This window comes from Phoca vitulina, unplaced genomic scaffold (genome assembly GCF_004348235.1).
Source record: "Phoca vitulina isolate PV1807 unplaced genomic scaffold, GSC_HSeal_1.0 scaffold1, whole genome shotgun sequence".
Classification (NCBI taxonomy): domain Eukaryota; kingdom Metazoa; phylum Chordata; class Mammalia; order Carnivora; family Phocidae; genus Phoca; species Phoca vitulina.
This window is the reverse complement of record NW_022589704.1, coordinates 53,217,792-53,236,756: the sequence shown is the minus strand read 5'-3', so window position 1 is coordinate 53,236,756 and position 18,965 is coordinate 53,217,792. Positions and strand designations below refer to the sequence as shown.

Genomic DNA, 18,965 nt, shown 5'->3' with positions numbered 1-18,965 from the left:
CATCGGGCTCCCTGATCAGCAGGTAGCCTGCCTTCTCCCTCTCCTACTCCCCCTGCTGTGTTCCCTCTCTTGCTGTCTCTCTCTCCGTCAAATAAATAAATAAAATCTTAATAAACAAACAAATAATAATAAATAAAACCAGTAGTTCATACTTCCAGATCAATTATCTTAACCTGATGAATCAGTTACCCAGCTCTACAAAAACCAAACAGCTCAGATTCATATCTATGGTCCCTTCTCTTGTGACCACCTTGTCAGAGACCAGATTTGAAAACTTGATAATGTGGGGGTTCAGAGTGAATTAGTTGTCCCCAGATACGCCACTTGGACATTCAGATTATTTTGAGCTAAAAACAAAAATAATCAAGGCCCAAAAGACACAGAAACTCTGACCTTCCCCCTAAATGCCTAAAAGAACTTAGATTAAAGGGTCTGCTCCAGGAAGAGAGCTATCACTATAGAAAACCACATTATAATATGAACTCAGAGCAGTAGACAGGGAGGAACTTAAGCAAACTTTGATCTTTGATTAAAGTCCTCTCTATAACTTATTGTTCCTATTGTTTCTATAGGGCCCAACATTTGTTTACCAAACATTTACTCTTTTTCATCTTCCTGTGAATTGCTTTCCTACCCCTTTTCCTAAGTTCAGGATGACCCATATACCTCATTTTGCCCGGCTGTCTTTAGAATCTCATAATTATGTGGATTCCCTATAGGTAATTAATTTGATTTTCTCCTGTCAATCTGTCTCATGTCAATTTAATTCTCAGACCAGCTCCAAGGCACTTGGGTGGCTTAGTCAGTTAAGCATCTGCCTTTGTTCAGGTCATGATACCAGGGTCCTGGGATCAAGCCCCAAATCCGGCTCCCTTCTTATCGGGGAGCCTGCTTCTCCGTCTTTCTCTGCCACTCCCCCTGCTTGTGCTCTCTTTCTCTTTCTCTCAAATAAATAAATAAAAGCTTTAAAAAAAAAAAAAATTCTTAGACTAAAGAATCTTCAAAGGCAGAGAAAAATTTTTCCTCCCCAACAATAATTATAATAATGAAAATTAACATTTACTAAATATTTATTATAAGCCATACATTGTTCTAAATTATTTATTTGTATTAACTTATTTAATCCTCCTCTGGAGCTTAGACAGGTTAAACATTGCCCAGCATCTCACAGCTAGTTAAGTGGGGAAGTTAGGATTCATACCCAGGCAATATATTCCAGTAATGATATTCTCACACTACATTATCAACTTACTGATAAAACAGCTCTGAAAATATCCAGTGACATCTGGCCAAATGAACAAGATGGAGCTCTAAACTATATACAAAATTAATATATATATATATATATATATATATATATATATAACATATATACACACACAAATATATATATATATGAGATATACATATGTGCTATTGCCTTAATCCATGCTAAGGCACCATAACTTTTGTCTACCATTGCTTCTACAATCAACAGTGCAAATGGCAAGTGATATAAGAATCGTTATAAACAGTTTTGACCTAAGAGACCACCCTATAAGCTGGAAACAAGAGAACTTCTGCTCTAGGTTGTCAATAGGATACTGCCACAAAGGAATTTCAACCTTGAAGGGGTAATACAGATACAGGAACAACTTAATCATAGAAACAGAACTGGCTTCCTAATTAAACTTTTCCTTTGGCATGAGCACAGACCAATTCTCAATTGCCTTTGGTTCCTTCCTATTTTCTGAGCCTATTTCTCCATCCTTATTATCAATTCTGTGAGCTATATAACATCCTTCCAATAAATCCCTTTTCTGTTTAAGTTAGCTAGAATATCCTTCTCATTTAGTCAATAGAGAAACTTGTTTGGTATAGGAACAAAACCGTAATTCAGAGTTTAGTAGATGGTGTCTGCAATCATTTAATGCTTTTTTTTTAATTTTTTGCCATGTATTCTGAATGAAAATGTCCATCAATACTAAGGTTTAAACCACTGCCACACTAAAACCCAATTAACCAGTACCCAAGAGAAAAGACCATCTGGAATTCCAAAGATCCCACAAGGCATAAGAAATGATGACTGCAGCTGACCCTTAAAGTAGTATCTGTGTTATCCAAGCTTTACAAGTCATGTTATTGATTGTATACCGACAATGCCAAATTTTTCACCATTGTATTATTCTCCATATATTCAAAGTGAAAAAGATAGATGGTCTGAGTCTCCAGTCTAGATTTACCTTGACACACTATGATATCTAGAAGCAGTCTTACTTTTTTGTCACTGTCTCCTGAGAGATGGATGTTTTATCCAAACTTTCCATTACTTTACAGAACCATCCAAGCATGACAAAATACTAAGACTTTTTTTAAATCAAACAGCTTTTTTTTAAGAATATGTTGAAAGTGATGAAAAAGTAGCTTAATGAGAAATATAGGCCATTTCAAATGACCTCATGGATAAAATGTAAAGCAGCCAAGAAATGAAAGCTGCTGGGGCACCTACCCGGGTGGCTCAGTCGGTTAAGTGTCTGACTCTTGATTTCGGCTCAGGTCATGAGATCATGCCCCGCATCAGGCTCCACACTAAGTGTGGAGCCTGCTTAAGATTATGGCTAACAGACACATGAAAAAATGCTCAACATCACTGAGCATCAGGGAAATACAAATCAAAACCAAAATGAGATACCGCCTCACTCCAGTCAGAATAGCTAAAATTAGTAAGTCAGGAAACAACAGATGTTGGTGAGGATGCAGAATAAGGGGAACCCTTTTACACTGTTAATGGGAATGCAAACTGGTGCACCCACTCTGGAAAACAGTATGGAGTTTCCTCCAAAAGTTAAAAATAGAACTACCATATGACCCAGCAATTGAACTACTAGGTATTTATCCAAAGGATACAAACACAGTGATTCTAAGGGGCACATGCACCCCAATGCTTATAGCAGCAATGTCCACAATACCAAACTATGGAAAGAGCCCAGATGTCCACTGACACATGAATGGATAAATAAGACGTGGTATGTATGTGTATATATATATATATATTTATTCACACACACACATATACATACAATGGAATATTATGCAGTCATCAAAAAGAATGAAATCTTGCCACTTGCAATGACATGGATAGAACTAGAGGGTATTGTGCTAAGTGAAGTCAGTCAAAGAAAGACAAATACCATATGATTTCACTCATATGTGGAATTTAAGAAACAAAACAGATCAACAGAGGGGAAGGGAAGGAAAATAAATAAATAAAATAAAATAAACAGAGAGGGAGGAAAACCATAAGAAACTCTAACTGTAGTTAACAAACTGAGGGTTGCTGGAGGGAAGGTGGGTGGGGGATGGGGTAATTGAGCGATGAGCATTAAAGAGGGCACTTGAGGTGGTGAGCACTAGGAGTTGTATGCAACTGATAAATCACTAAAGTCTACCCCTGAAACTAATAATACAGTATATATTACCTAAATTGAATTTAAATAAAAAAATTTTTAAAAAGATTCTCTCACTCCCTCTCCCCCCACTTGCACTCACTCTAAAAAAAAAAACTTTAAAAAATTAAAAAAAAGAAAGCTGTGATGTTTACCCTTCTAGAGTCTCCTTTCCACCAATCTTTCATTGCCATCACAAAAGAGATGGGTAATGAAAAATGATTACTGTACTACTAGTTCCAATTAAATAGTTTTTCCAAAGTTATTTGCTTTAGATTTTTCAACTCATTAGCACAGCCATAAAAAAAATTTGCCTATCTCTGGTTATCTCCTATATCTCACAGAATAGTTAAAATAATGTACAAAACACAAAAATAAAGGAAAATCTTGCAAAATACAACCATCCACTACCATCACCACAATAAAATGCTACATAATACAAAGGTCATGCTCTTCTCCAGTAAGACAGAGATAAACCATTATTATTCACAAGAAGCTTATTCAACCTAAATATATTTGAGTGGATCATATTCTCAAACAAGAAAAGAAGGCAATGATGAACATTTACCTGATATTAATTAATTAATAAAGCAAGGAAAATAATTTTCTTAAAAACTTGCTACATGAAGCAAGTTAAGAAATGGAAGAATTAGGGGCGCCTGGGTGGCTCAGTCATTAAGCATCTGCCTTCGGCTCAGGTCATGATCCCGGGGTCCTGGGATTGAGCCCCACCCGCATCAGGCTCCCTGCTCAGCAGGAAGCCTGATTCTCCCTCTCTCACTCCCTCTGCTTGTGTTCCCTCTCTCGCTGTGTCTCTCTCTGTCAAATAAATAAATAAAATCTTAAAAAAAAAAAAGAAGAAATGGAAGAATTAAACAATTCACAACATGCTTAACAAAAACATGTCATATTTCACATATGGTCATTTAAAATGACCCATTTTATTACAATTTATTAAATATAAAAGAGGCAGAAAGTCAGAGTTTATAGCAGATGAGATGCCTTGGAGTCAAGTGAATATAAAGAAAAATGTGCAACCATGACTGCATGTTATCTTCAACCAAAAGCAAGAAACACTGAAGTCAATTATTACCACTCCTGGCTACAAAATAATCCTACCTAAAACAGAGCCCTTATAAAGTACATTCACACTGTTGTGCAGTCATCACCCCAACCAACTCCAGAACTTTTTTCACCTTGCAAAACTGAAACTCTGTTCCCATTAAACAACTCTTCATTTTCCCATGCCTCAACCCACCTTCCCCACCCCGCAACCATTCTCTTCTGTCTCTATGAATTTCACTACTCTAAGTACATCATACAAGTGGGAAAATAAATAACAGATCTTTAGAATTAGAGATGACAAATTCTAAGAACTAGATATGTAAAGGAGACTAAGTTTCAACTAATATTTGTATCCATCTTCTACTTTGAACATCTCCCAAGATCTTGGAGCATTAAAAGAGGAAAATTTGGACAGCCAAATAGGTAAATTGGTATCTTGTCTCCCCAAGGCCAGAGATCATCTCTGATTTATCTTTGTATTTACTCATTCATTCATTCCTCATTTAACAAAACTATAATAAGCACCTAACAGGTCTAGGCAACGTTAGGTGCTAGCTAGACAGACTTGGCATTCAAAAAAATCTAATAAATGAATGTATAAATAAACAAATGAAGAAATATATGAAACAAACACCCTATAAATCCTAACATTATTCCAAGTGTGGGGCAATCATAGGATCATATGTGCATGCTTTTCCTTCAAAGCAGCTCCTCCCAGTTTCTTTCTACTGGGACAGTCTCCCACAGATCCAGCAGGTACATGAACTGCTGGATGCTAGAGAAAGGCAGGTCCGTGGTGGTGGTTAGATGGACATCAATGGTACTACCTATGGGCAGCCATTAGAGGGCAGCAGAGGATGCGCTGAGCATGAGGAAAAGAGAATTGCAAGCCTTTTAATCAAGACTGGGCAAATTACACTTCCTAACAGATTGTAATTGATATGAGTGGGTGCACTGGAACTCCTCTCTCAATAAGTATAAATCAACCAGTTTATTTGGAAAATTTAGTTAGATTCTTCAAAGAGCTTTAACAACCAGTGAAAACCCATTAGGATAGCCTAAGGCTAACTAAATCATCTCTAATAAGTCTACATCATGTAGACACATAATGGCAATGAACAAAATCAGAATACTGGCTCCTTAGCCTGCATTTCCAGAAGAAATACTACAGCTGTCCTTAAATTCAGATTAGAAATACCTTCAACTGTTATGAAGTAAAAGCAATCTTGGAGATGAAAACAAGCACACATATAGATACTATAACTGGGTTCATCACTCTACATAGCCATATATAAAATTATGCAGAAATAAACATTATCCAACTTTACAATAATACAACAGTGAAGCAGATCAAGAGTTGAAAATTTACGTAATTTTTCGTTATGCCAGTGTATGATTATTAATCTGGTTTTACAATAACATTGACAATTCTAAATGAATGAACAATCCTTTTGAATAGATTTTAAATAAAAGTGATAAAATAATGGTTAACTTTGGTTAACCATAATACACATCTAGCCAAAACTATAATTTCTCTAAATAAAACTGAAAGCTAAAATATCATTGTATAGTATCATTTTTACAAATGCATCAGAACCTAGTTTATTCAGTAAGGGAGGGAGAAAGGAAGAAAGGAAAGGAAAAAGGAAGAAAGGTTAGAAAGAGAAATATTTTGAGTTTGCTATGAAAATATCAATAATCTACCTCAAAAGACAGAAAAAAAATCTGTATTAAGTTCAGTGGGACATTAAAAGTCCTATACTATAACTAAACTTCAAAAATTCAAGTCTACTGTTAATGGTAATAATAGGACACCACTTTACTCTCCTCAAAAACAATACAAGCAACTACTCCTACACCACCCTTCTTGCCCTGCCCCTTTTCCAAAGCAGCCAGTGACACTGTTATCTACAAGGTCAGAAACATAGGGAAGTCAGTTCCTTAAGGATTTCTCCACAACTCTAGCTATTCTACCAAACCCCTAGCAGATGCAAACCTCCATTTTTTGAAAGCCCAACTATAAAAATTCCTTAACTTTATAAACTTTTCAAATCTTTGGTTCTTCTTGTCTGTATAGTGATAAATTCTCAGGAGTTTGGCTGCTTCTTCACCAAAAGTGGGGAAGAGCAAGAAAAGGAAATACTGTTTTAGCAAAGTGAATCAGGCTTGAAGAATTCCAGGAAGGTAAAGGTATTTCTGGCATCCGCAGCTATAGAGAATCCCATGGCTAAAGCCTCTTTATAGGTTTCCAAAGCTCTCAGATGAGCTCTCTACCTGCATGGTTTCTGCATCTCAGTCTTCCTGAGCTCCAAGAAGCCTGGACCACTTCCTTCTCCAGGGCAATGAATATGCCCATCGAGTCCACCTGGCTGGGTAGGTCTCCCTCTATCACCAGAGGAAGAAGCATGTCCAGCCATAATAACTTTACAAACTCTCATTTCTAGATTCCAATCCCTCTTCAGCTTGCTATAGATCTCCTGCCCTTCTCTTCATCTCAGAATTTCTCTGGGTAATCACCAAACCTCTTCTCTCCTAACCTTTACCCTAGAAAGACGTGTTCTTCCTCTATCCTTGGCAAAGACATACATGCCTTCCACTGAGCTGATCTCAGACAAAATCCAGTATCTATCCCAGATATTAACAGTCTAATGGGTTTGAACAAAGGTTCAATGTATCATCAGATTCCTAATTCCAAAGAATTGGCATAAAAATTAATTTTTAGTATCCAATTGTTTATATGTTGGATACCACACATTCACAAGAGAACTTTTGTTCAACTGAAATATACATATAACACGAACTGAGATTTTGGCACTATCACATTTTTTTGTTTATATAATATCAATATAAGGCACATACCAAACACCACACTGGAAAAAAGTAAAAAATCATACTAAAAAATGTTTAAAAGTATTTAAGTTAACTACTCAAGTATTTAAGTTAACTACTCAAAAATGGAATTACAGTATTACCCGGCAGAAAGAAGCCAGTGGAACATGTAAAAGAGTTATTTTCCATCATACTAAAAATCTCATTTAAAAAAACAATGTACACTGTAATGTATTTTTTTTTAAACTACAAAACCACAAAAGCAGTATTGAACATACTGCAAATCCTTTAACTTGTTCACTAAAATGTCACTTCACCATCAATGGAACAAAGTAATATAAGACACATGAAAAACTATTCATAAAATGATCACCTCTTTTATACCTCATAAGGACTGTTAATAATACTACCTACCTTTCCCCAAGCAAAGACCTCCCCCGCTGAAAACTTCTCTGCCATGGGATTCTGTTCCAAAGAGCTGTTCTTTCTAAAAGGCAGTTTAGTGCAGTGGTAAATAAAGATCATGGCCTTGGAGACAAGGTGTGACTCCAAAGCAGTCATTTACTAACTAGGTGGCTTAGGCAATTACTTTAATTTCACTTACAAGCATAATCCTTAAACTAACTCACAGGACTGAGAATTCGGTGAGCTAATATATGTATTTAATATACTCCAGGATGGTAGGCACTCAATAAATCTATTATTAGCAGGTAAATTTTCCTTCCTCCACTAATCACTGATTTACCACCACTGATTCTCCAAGGCCACAGCCAAAGCATTCCCTCCTAAGGCTTTCTTGGCCCAACACACTAAAATAGCCACAACTTTAGGTAACTCAATACATCTTGGCATTTTTTTTATGCTCAAGAATATTATTTCATCCTCACAACAACATACTATTTTGCTAGTAACCCCATTTTTTCTGATGAGAAAAGTGAGGCAAAGAGAATTTCCCCAAGATCATACAGAAATTAACAGATTTATAAATCACAGACTAAGAATCATAGACAGCATCTACTCCAACTTTTTCATTATATTGATAAGGAAACTGTCTTAGTCTGTTTGGGCTGCTATAACAAAAATACCAAAAGAAATTTATTTCTCATGGTTCTGGTCAGGCTGCTATAACAAAATACCATAAAGTGGGTATCTTATAAATAACAGAAATTTATTTCTCACATTTATGGAGGTTGAGAAGTCCAAGATCAATATGGAGGTGTCTGGTGAAGGCCCACTTCCTGACCCACAAGAGATCCATCCTCTATGTGTGTCCTTGCATGGTGGGAAGGGCAAGGGAGCATTCTGGGGTCTCTTTTATAAGAGCACACTAATCACCTCCCAAGGCCCACCTCCAAATACCATCACAATGGGGATTAGTTTTCAACATATGAATTTTGCGGGGGGACAAAAACATCCAATCTAGAGGACATAGATTTACCCTCCTTAGGCTGCACAGCAAATAACATTAACCCCAATTTCATGAAACCCTAAAACCCTGCACAGTGCTTCTCTCCACTATATTATCACAAAATAAAATCTAAATTAAAAACACACAAATAGGGGCACCTGGATGGCTCAGTTGGTTAAGTGTCTGCCTTCGGCTCCCAGGGTCCTGGGTTCAAGCCCCACATCAGGTTCCCTGCTCAGCAGGAAGCCTGCTTCTCCCTCTCCCTCTGCCCCTCCCTGCTGCTTGTGCTCTCTCTCTCTCAAATAAATAAATCTTAAAAAAATAAATAAATAAAGGGATGCCTGGGTGGCTCAGTTGGTTAAGCGTCTGCCTTCGGCTCAGGTCGTGATCCCAGGGTCCTGGGATCGAGTCCCGCATCGGGCTCCCTGCTCAGTGGGAAGCCTGCTTCTCCCGCTCCCACTCCCCCTGCTTGTGTTCCCTTTCTCGCTGTGTCTCTCTCTGTCAAATAAATAAATAAAATCTTTTAATAAAAAAAAAATAAATAAATAAATAACACAAATAGCAGAGAACCATTATTTCATAAATGTTAATAATTTTTTAAATAGGGGCGCCTGGGTGGCTCAGTTGGTTAAGCGACTGCCTTCGGCTCAGGTCGTGATCCTGGTGTCTCGGGATCGAGTCCCGCATCGGACTCCCTGCTCAGCAGGGAGTCTGCTTCTCCCTCTGATCCTCCCCCCTCTCATGTTCTCTCTGTCTCATTCTCTCTCTCAAATAAATAAATAAAATCTTTAAAAAAAAAAAAAAAGAAAAAAAAAATAATTTTTTAAATAAATAAATACATCCCCACAAGAACACATAAATGTTCATAGCAGTACTATTCATAACACTCAAGACATGGAAACACACATCTATTCTGAATGGATAAACAAAATGTGGTACATCCATATAATGGATAATTGGGAAGAAAAAGGAATGAAGTAATGATACATGGTATAACATAAATGAACCTTAAAAACATATTAAGTGAAAGAAGCCAAACACAAAAGGTCATATATTACATGATTCCATTTATATGAAATATCCAAAGTTGGCAAATTCATAGAGACAGAAAGTAAATTAGTGGTTGCCTAGGGCTGGAGGAGGTAGGGGGAATTACTGGTAATGGGCATGAGGATTCTTTCTTCACGGATGAAAGTGTAAAATCAAATTGTAGTGATAATTCCACAAATCTACTAAAAAAAAAAAATCACTGAATTGTACACTTAAAATGTATGAATTCTATGGCATGTAAATTTTATCTCAATAAAGCTGTCAAAAAATAACTTAAAACATAAACAGAATTGCCCATTTTGTAGATTAGGGAAATCTGGATGAAAATAATATACAGTTTAAGTATTAAAAAGTAAATACTAAAAATAGGTAAGCAGTATGTTCCAGGAAGTCTGTAAAATGAATTGAATATGCTGAGCAATTTATCCCCAACTTCCACTATAAATAAAACACATTGCTATGAAAGAACTTTAGCTGCAGAGACAAATTTTGTTCAACACTGTATATTCTGGCTGGGTCAAACAGTAAGAATAAAGATTAAGTGGATTAACCAGAGAGAAGAAAGAAGAGTATAAGCAATAATGTTGATACCACTTTTATGTTCATAGATACCCAAACTTCCTATTACCCTAAATAAATTGGTACTAAAAAGGGGACTGAGATTTGCTTTTTACTTTTAACCTACAAGGAGAGATTTATAAATTAATGTCTTACCTCTTAGGGTATCTCAAAGTTTTCATACCAACACACATAAAGACATCCAAGGTTTGATTAAAGGTTAAATAATTATTCCTTTCAATGGTATCATGTTTTAAAACAAATCAAGACTGCTTTTTTTTTTTTTTAAAGATTTTATTTATTTATTTGCGAGAGAGAGAATGAGAGACAGAGAGCACGAGAGGGAGGAGGGTCAGAGGGAGAAGCAGACTCCCCACTGAGCAGGGAGCCCGATGCGGGACTCGATCCCGGGACTCCAGGATCATGACCTGAGCCGAAGGCAGTCGCTTAACCGACTGAGCCACCCAGGCGCCCTCAAGACTGCTTTTGAGAAAAGTATAAAACGTGCCTTTGAACGAAACCAATACTAAGACTGTTCTGTAGGCCCTAAATACCAAAGGCTTAAAATTGAATGCAAGTCACTTTAAAATAACACCTATCCTGAAAGGTAGAATCTTAAATTAGTTGCCTATGTATTTCCTTATACCTCCAAATAAAAATAACAATGAGTAACATTACTAGAATGTTCTGTAAAGCAGTATCCTAATCACTTTGCATTCATTGCTTCATTTCTAACTCACAACAATCCTGTTAGAAGTAGTGTTTTCACCATTTAACAGCTGAGGAAACTAGGCTTAGTGAGATGAAGAGAGAGGTTACCCTGCCCAAAGTCATGTAGCTCACAAATAGCAAAACTAGCATTTAAACCTAAGGCTGGGTCCAAGGCCTAAGTACATTACTTCTCATGCTCTTGTTTAATGTAGTAACCTTTATTATAATATGAATAAAGGTCTTTAACAGCTCTCAAACAGAATTGCTCATATTTTAAATATAATGACATGAAGATTATATTTGCTAAGAATCTCTTCTAAGTGCGCCTGGGTGGCTCAGTTGGTTAAGCGACTGCCTTTGGCTCAGGTCATGATCCTGGAGTCACAGGATCAAGTCCCGCATCAGGTTCCCTGCTCAGCGGGGAGTCTGCTTCTCCCTCTGACCCTCCTCCCTCTTGTGCTCTCTGTCTCTCATTCTCTCTCTCAAATAAATAAATAAAATCTGGGCGCCTGGGTGGCTCAGTCGATTAAGCGTCTGCCTTCGGCTCGGGTCGTGGTCCCGGGGTCCTGGGATCGAGTCCCGCATCGGGCTCCCTGCTCTGTGGGGAGCCTGCTTCTCCCTCTCCTCCCCACTTGTGCTCTCTCTCTCACTATCTCTGTCTCTCTCTCTCAGATAAATAAAATCTAAAAAAGAAAATAAATAAATTAAAAATAAATAAATAAAATCTTTAAAAAAAGAAAAAAGAATCTCGTCTAATAACATACTTCAATATCTGCAAATGAAATATGTCTGGGATTTACGTCGATAATGGGGGGGCATACATGGAACAAAATTGGCCATGTGTTGATAACTGTTGAAAGCAGAGGATACATAAACAGTGGTTCACTTTTCTATTCTCTGTTTTTGTATGCTTGAAAATGCCTACAATAAAATTAAAAAGACTCAATTTAACATGCCAATACCATAAAAAGAGGAAGCTACAATCCTTTAAAAATTTTTTGCATTTAGCAATATTTCATTTCAAAATCAAGAAGACACAGAAAATAGACTACACATAATCTTAAAATATTCACATATTCATCATCATATTCTAAAAACCCTTTATGGAGAAAGATCTGAGTATTTGATCCTCATGTAAAACTGCTGAGGAGGAGGAGACCAATTCTGCCAGAGGCAGAACCAGAAGATAAAAGAAGCAGGCAGGAAGGCAGAATCCTTGCTTCTGCTGCTTTGTTGGCACTGGAGGACTTTTGCTCCCGGTCTCTTCAGGTCTTTCTTACTTTGTGACTGGGGTCATTTCCTCAGCAGTCTCCCCCTCCCTCTACCACCATCACCATATCATACTCTTTTTGAAGTGAATAAATTACTAAGAAAAGCATATGTCCACAATAGGCATTCACTGTAATGTGTGAAGAGCAGTGGCTGGTCAAAGACAGGCAGATCTCTTAGGTGAAGAATCAATTAAATATCATATTGTTTAACCCTAAAACAGAGTCCAAAGGTTTCGCATGTAACACATTTCAACAGTCAAAAGTACGGTTCCAATTTAATAACAATTTATTTTAGCTACACAGTCAAAAGAACCAAAAAGGTTATTTCTGAAATCTAAAGTATGTGTTGGATTTGACGAATGCACAATATTTGCTGAATTAACTCCCTTCTCCTGATCCCACCATGGCTTTCTCATTTAGGAGTCACTGGGCAGAATAATTAGGAAACAGGAGAAAGAGTAAGAAAACAAGCTTACATAATCTTAAACTTGACAAAGCACTATGAATAGAGCATGCATTTACTTTGAGCAGAATATTAAATTACATAGTTCAGGAACCTTTACTGAAACATCTTGGGACCTGGCCCATCAGGATCATGAATGGAGAGAGGCACTTTATAAAGCCTTCTTTATGCTACAACCCATTCTAACTTCTGGCTTTTAGAACCGACTTATTTAACTTTACTACCTTTAGATCCTAAGTGAGTTTTCATTATCTATATTTCAACACTTGGAAAAAAAATCACTAAATATAACATGAACATTTTTCCATTTTCTGAATTACATCTTCACTTTTATTATAATATTCACCATCATCCCCTCCTCCAACTCACTCACTTTCTCACTTTATCTATAAATACTTTCCAGCTCCTAGCTCTTTCTTGCAATATTTAGATGGCTACTGATTCTAGTACCCACATCTCACTGAGCAGATTATCTGATTTGTAAAATTCACGAAAGAACCATAGAGGAAACTCTCGGATTCCTCTAGACAGTCAAAAAGAAGTTTTTGCTAGCAAATATTTCTTTCTTTCTTTCTTTTTTTAAGATTTCATTTATTTATTTTAGAGAGAAAGAGAGAGAGCGCAAGCAGGGGGGAGGAGCAGAGGGAAAGAATCTCAAACAGGCTCCACACTGAGTGCAGAGCCCTATATGGGGCTCAATCCCACAACCTGAGCTGAAACCAAAAGTCGGATGCTTAACTGACTGAGCCACCCAGGCGCCCCTTTACTAGCAAATATTCCTAATAATTGAGGCAATGTAATTTCTGCCATCATCTAATATTATACTCTAGATATGAGATTGTGACAACAGCAACTAAACAAATCAAAATTTTTAAAATGAGAAAGAATGGCGATTGTTTAAAAAATGACTGAAGTTTAAAAGGGCTTTCGTAAAGTGACCAGTGCTTCTAGTACAAAGCATACCACTTAGGTAGGAGGCACAAAGCAGCACTTCTCATTTTTAATGACTTCAATACTGTTTATGAAGCGCCTGAAAACAAGCAGAGGAAGCAGGGAGGGTGTCATGATTAAGACTAAAGTCAAATTGACAAGGGGTTAAATCCTGACTCTGTCCCTTATTATCTGTGACAAGTTGCTTTACCTCTCACCGTGGTTTCAGTACCTCAAGAGGGCCCAGCTGCAGTTCTGTGTCCGGTGATATGCCAGAATTCTTTCTTTAAATCCCCCTTTTAATTTAAGCTCATTACACAGGCTTCAACACTTAAAATTAAAGGGACCACACCTATCACCCATCCAGAGCCCTTTCCTAGGATTGATTCTTACACCTCCCAGCAATCTACCACTAAGGCAAACTGAGAGACACACAATCCTTTCCCCTATAAGAAGAAATAAAGATGTCTAACAAACTATATTTTGCTACAGTGACAGAGAGGGTACTCTTGATTTAGTATTCTTTTTATAAGATCCCCCTAAAACATGAGCCTTGCTCACAGAAATGCAGAGGCATAAGCAATCTTAATCTAAACAAAACTACTATAAAAAATGAAATCGGGGTGCCTGGGTGGCTCAGTCGTTAAGCGTCTACCTTGGGCTCAGGTCATGATCCCAGGGTCCTAAGATCGAGCCCCGCATCGGGCTCCCTACTCAGGGGGAGCCTGCTTCTCCCTCTCCCACTCCCCCTACTTGTGTTCCTGCTCTCGCTCTTGCTCTGTCAAATAAATAAAATCTTTAAAAAAAAAAAAAATGAAATCAGAAAAATTAAGCTGATGAAAAGTACCCCCCAAACAACAACAAAGCAGAAAACTTTAATAAACATCCCAAACTGAATTATATCTCTTTAAATGGGCATTTGGAATATGAAAAAACACTCTGAATCAGAAATTTTTAAAAGACCTAAAAAAAAAAAATGACAAAAGCAAAAGATATGAAAAAAGAGATGACTAAACTCAGTTAAGAAACAAAAGAGAAAGGGGTGCCTGGGTGGCTTAGTCAGTTAAGCGTCTACCTCCGGCTCAGCCCATGATCCCAGGGTCCTGAGATGGAGCCCCACATCAGGCTCCCTACTCAGCAGGGAGTCTGCTTCTCCCTCTACCCCTCCCCTCCCCCTGCTCATGCACACACACTTGCTTTCTCTCTCTCTCTCCCCCCAAATAAATAAATAAAATCTTAAAAAAAAAAAAGAAAGAAAAGAAAAAGGAAATCACATCAGGATTGAAGACAAAATTATACAGTGCTTCACAATAAATTCAAATAAAAATTTAATAAAACACACTAGAGCAAACAGTAAAAGAAACAAGAGAATGAAAATAAGATAATAAAGTAAAAATAGAAAGTTTCTGATATGTAAGATAGACAAAGAAGATATAATTATGCATAACTGAAGCCCCTAAAGAAGAAAAACAAAACACTGGAATGGAACTAATATTTAAAACTATAATCCAAAATACTTCAGAAACAAAAGACCCACTAGATGGCAGGGAGAAATGACTTGCCACAATAAACTCTAAGATAAATTCCAGTAAAACTATTAGACTTTAAAAATAAAACGAAAGGGACACATGAGTGGCTCCATCAGTTGAGCGTCCAACACTTGATGCTGGCTCAGGTCATAATCTCAAAGTCCTGAGACAGAGCCCTGTATTGGACTCTGCGCTAAGTGTGGAGCTGCTGGGGATTCTCTCTACTCTTCTCCCTCTGCCCCTCCCCCCATTCATGCTCTTGTAAGTGTGCATGCTCTCTCAATAAATAAATAAATAAATACATACATATATACATAAATAAGACTTAAAAAAATAGAAGGAAAAATAAGACCAGGTATTCCAAGCAAAGAGGTGAAATAACTTACAAGGACAAGAAAATTAAGACTGGTAGGAGCCCCCGGGGTGGCTCAGTTGGTTAAGCGTCTGACTCTTGATCTCAGCCCCGGTCTTGATCTCAGTTGGACTCCACACTGAGTGTGAAGCCTACTTTAAAAAAAAAAAAAAGGAAAAAGGAAATTAAGGCTGGCAACAGACTTCTCAAAAACAATACACACTGCAAGACCACATTGTAAACGTGGTGAGTGTGAACCAAGGATTTTATTTCTGGCCAAGCTGTCCTTCTAGTATCAAGGCTACTAAAAAACTTTAAATATGCAAGAACTAGGGAAAACTGTGCCCATGAGCTCTTCTTAAGAAATCTACTAGAAATTGAGCTATATTAACCAGTGGGTGACTGGGAAACTGGAGTAAAGAACTGATGAAGGCTTAATATATTTATTTATAAAACTAAAAGCAAAACAAAGCTGCAGTTAAAGTTTGAAGGCAAAGTAGATAAAATGCAACTAAAAATGGAAGAGAAAAAAAGTAAAATAAACTCACTGACGAAATAAGAGTAAGAATCAAAACATGCCATTAAAAACTAACAAAGAATCGTAGAAAAAACAAGGAAATAAACAAAATACACAAGTAGCTGCTGTACCAATAACAAAAAACAACAAATCCAAAATATCCAAAAATTTCCTTAAATGAAAGCACATCATAAAGAAACAAAGAAAAACATAACATAATGTACAGTTTTTATAACATAAAATAATTTGACAACTGAGATCATATTCATCATTAAAAGAAAATGATTTTTAATATGGCTCATATAAAAAAATGATCTAATTGCTCTATACAAGAGATAACTGATAACCTAAAACAAAGCAAATCAGAAAGACTAAAATATAAAAGGATAGACAAAGGCATATCAAGCAAATAGAAATAAGAAACCAGGAAGAGCGATCTTGATACTAAGGAATTCAAGCCAAGAAGCATTAAATGTGACAGAGAAACTGTTTAATGTTAAGAGCCATAATACACAATGAAGATGCATAACAAGTAAGAATATGTATCCATCAAAAAACAACTTATTAAACTCAACACCCAAAGAACAAAGGATCCAATCAAGAAATGGGCAGAAGACATGAACGGACATTTTTCCAAAGAAGACATCCAAATGGCCAACAGACACATGAAAAAGTACTCAACATCGCTCGGCATCAGGGAAATCCAAATCAAAAACTCAATGAGATACCACCTCACACCAGTCAGAATGGCTAAAATTAACAAGTCAGGAAACGACAGATGTTGGCGGGGATGCGGAGAAAGGGGAACCCTCCTACACTGTTGGTGGGAATGCAAGCTGGTGCAGCCACTCTGGAAAACAGTATGGAGCTTCCTCAAAAAGTTGAAAATAGAGCTACCATACGATCCAGCAATTGCACTACTGGGTATTTACCCCAAAAATACATATGTAGGGATCCGAAAGGGTACATGCACCCCGACTGTTTATAGCAGCAACGTCCACAACAGCCAAACTATGGAAAGAGCCAAAATGTCCATCAACAAATGAATGGATAAAGATGTGGTAGGGGCGCCTGGGTGGCTCAGTTGTTAAGCGTCTGCTTAACTGTTAAGTGAAAAAAGTAGTGCAAAATAAGGTCTGCAGTGTGTTACTTCTTATGTAATAAAGAGAAAAAAGAATATATACATTTATCTGTTCATTCTGCGCAAAGAGAAACAAAGGATAAATGAGAAACTAGAGTAGCTGCCTACAGAGAACAGGGGAGATTGGGTGCCAAACATGGGAGGTTCAAAAGCAGAAGCGATGATTCTGTGTAGTTCTGACTTTTGGAACCATGCTAATGTTTCACATACTCAAAAAAATATAACAAGATCAACAAGGATGAGAGGAAAAATAAACCCCAAAACAGAAATCAAAAAGAAAAAAAATGTCTCTAATAGTATTTCAAATGACAAACATACTACACTGAATGGGGGAAGGAGGGGGAAAACTAACCCAAATAACTTCTGAACACAGTATTTTTACTACATACTCTTCTCAGGCTGTAAACAAAACAAAACTGTAAATAAATACTGAACTCCAATAAATGAGTTTGTTTGGTTTTACGGTGTTAAGGACTAGCAATTCTGAATTACTTTCTGTGTTTTCTGGGATTGAGCAAATAAGTAAGTAATGAGAGTCAGACTTCTCACTGTCAAATGGAGTTACAAATATGGAACGGGGGAGGGAGCCTAGAATGAACCGCATAATAATGGCTGGAATACAAAAATTAATATGTAATCACAGCTTTTAAAACATTTAGATATAGAGGTGTGTGTGTACATGTTCCTTAGCTCTGTCCACTGAGAAGGTTCTGATGATTAATTTTCTGTGTCAATTTGACTAGGCCACAGAGTGCCCAGATATTTGATTAAATATTATTCTGAATGTTTCTGCAAGGGTGTTTTTGACGAGATTAACATTTTAATCATAAAGCAGACTGCCCTCTGTGTTGTGGGTGCCCCTCATCCAATCAGCTGAAGGCCTGAATAAAACAAATAGACTGACCATTCCCTAACAGGACAGAATTCCCTAATAGACTGCCTTCGGACTTAATCTGCAACATCAGCTCTTCCTGCCTGATGGCTTTTGAACTGGATCATCCTTCTCCCTTGGTCTCCAGAGACAGCCACCCTACTCAGCAGGCTAGGTCTTCAGTCTCCATAGTCACATGAGCCAATTTTTTATGATAAATCTCCTTATGCATATGTCCTACTGGTTCTGTTTCTCTGGAGAGCCCTAATACAAAGGCCTAAAATCAATAACATCTCAGTAGCAATGAGCACAGGTGCCTGGATCATGATTTCTAAATGCTATTCCCATTAAAAAAATCAGGACTCCTTGAAAAAATGGCATATTCCAAGGCCAGGTAGAGAAAATATAAGATGACTCTGGGAAAATCTTGTTGCCAGAATATAAAGTGCTCCAAGATTTACAGGTACATGTCAGAACAACACAGAGTAATTCAGGTAAGAATTGTCATTGTATGGTAAAACTCATGGGTAAAAAATTTATGAAAAATAAAATATTCAGAGATTCTCAAGGCGTCTCCCCTAAAGATACTTATTAGTTACAAAGGGGGGGTAAAAGTAAGTTTACAGTGGGGAAACATGGAAGACACCACCATATCCACGTGATAAGAATTTACATCACCAGTAATGGAACGACAATAACATGGGCCTCCAGATAAGATATACAGATACACTTCTGTAGTATTCCAGCCAAAACTGTATAACCTAAATCTAATCAAGAGGAAACATCAGAAAGACCCAAATGGTGCAATATTTCTACAAAACAACTGACATATATTCTTCAAAAAT

At 37.1% G+C, this 18,965-nt stretch overlaps 1 protein-coding gene across 6 annotated transcripts in view; it reads right to left on the bottom strand.

Moving 5' to 3' along the window:
- SESTD1 (SEC14 and spectrin domain containing 1) overlaps positions 1 to 18,965 on the bottom strand; it is a 148,393-nt gene that overhangs the window by 102,976 nt on the left and 26,452 nt on the right. For 4 of the 6 annotated variants that reach the window (XM_032407193.1, XM_032407156.1, XM_032407202.1 and 1 more), the window contains exon 1: positions 15,626 to 15,743. The exons of the other annotated variants lie outside the window; for them this stretch is intronic. The gene's annotated coding sequence lies outside the window, so the exon portion shown is untranslated. Of the gene's footprint in view, positions 1 to 15,625; positions 15,744 to 18,965 lie in introns of those variants that run through there. 6 annotated transcript variants of the gene reach the window in all.